Here is a 1,847-nt window from a genome sequence, read left to right on the forward strand (position 1 = left end):
GGAATATGTTAAAGACTTCACTGAGGTTTGCTATAGTTTTCTAGGAATTTTGAAACTAAAACTCAACTCATAATTCCACTTAAAGTTCTCCATGAAAAGAATTATGTGTGTAGGATAGCATTCCCCCTTTTGTTTCTAACGGGCCTCTTGATTGCGCCCTGCCTGTCTTGGGCACCGCAGCATGCTGGGCTGATGTCTTCAGAGAATGATCTATTGTGCTTGTAGTCTCAAACAGACCACTTGGAATAAAGACAGTAAGATGAGATCACCTGTGTGGACCAATTGGATACACTGAGCAGAGCCCAGTTTCCTATCCAAATAATTTCAAATACTTTTTTCCTAAATGCATTTCCTTAAGCTTGCTCATATGCCATTTTTCTGCCAAGCTACAGTCCTTTGAGCTTTGTCTACAATTTACATACACTGACTTGGCATTTCACTACCTTTTTAGTAAAAGATTAGTATGATTTGCTAACTGGGAGTTGTGTGTAGTTTTTTTGTTTATTTTTCTCTTTCCAATTTACATTTTATATATATATATATAAATGTAAAATAAGAATTGTCCTGAAATGTATCTATAGAAATATTTCTCTTTTAAATTTTATCTCTTTTACATTTATCTTTTATTCCCTTTTTCATTACTAAATCATATTTTTATTCAGACAAAAAATATAAATGGCTTTATATGTAGGGTTTCATAAAAGTATATGAACATCTTACCTATATATACATGTTGGTTACATGTATATTTGAAAAATGCATTTGTAGTTTCTCAAAGAGCTCTCATGGTATCCATGTATAGTTAGTTTCTAGCAAAGCTGTGAGATGTGATGAGAGCCTTTCATCTTCACCTTTCATCACCAGTGCTTGCCCTGTGCTTGCACATTACTAGAGCTGAGCAAGTGTCTGCTCCATTGAAATCATACCCTGCTGCTTAGCAGCATCTCACTTTTTCTAAAATTAGCCTAAAATTTTCAATTAATATGGAGTTTATTATATTATGTTATATGAAAGTGACACTCATCAAATGCATCTATCCCACTTACCTCCCAAATCAGAGTCATTTTGGCAAGAACTCATTCCTCCAGCGAATTGACATTTCTAACTTTAAACTCATGTATATAAAATTATGTCTGTTTCCTATTATCATCCCCAAAACCTTCAACCAGAAAGAAGCAGGGCATCATATGAAATAAACAGTGTGGAACAGAGAAAGGAGCAAAATGTGTTCATGCTGAGTATCTTCTTCGTGATAAACTCTATATATCATGTAATTCAGCAAAATGTGTTCCTATTTAGGCATTATTTTTCTGATTTTACTTATGAAGAAGCTGGGGCTTAGAAGTTAAGCAACTTCCTCAGAATCAAGTAGTTACTGGGAATCAGAGTTAAAATTGAAATTCAGGTCAATCTGTGTCTTTTGTATGTCCCATCCTGTGTCAACCCTGACAATAACGCAAGCCTGGCATGTATAGTGTCTGAAAACATGGATGTTCAATCAGTATTCATTGAATGAAACAATAAATGATTGTCTCTAAAGTTTGTACTACTTTTGCATATGCCACTACCTTTGTTCAAAGGGTGGCTCTGAATTGCAACATCAAAGCTAATCAGAATCATCATACTATTTATTTGTAATCAGGACAATCATGTTATAAAACCAAAATATTACTAAAGAGCTAGAGTCAAGTCACCAGGCTGCAATCAAAACTGAAATTAAGGATTTGGAGGGAACAGACACAGCCACTAAGATACAAAATCAGAAAGATTTGAACTACTTAAAGCTAGGAATACCAGATAGCAGAGTCTGGTATTTCAGAGCAAGCACCAAAGCACAACCCCACAGA

This window comes from Hipposideros armiger, unplaced genomic scaffold (assembly GCF_001890085.2).
Source record: "Hipposideros armiger isolate ML-2016 unplaced genomic scaffold, ASM189008v1 scaffold_1238, whole genome shotgun sequence".
Lineage (NCBI taxonomy): Eukaryota > Metazoa > Chordata > Mammalia > Chiroptera > Hipposideridae > Hipposideros > Hipposideros armiger.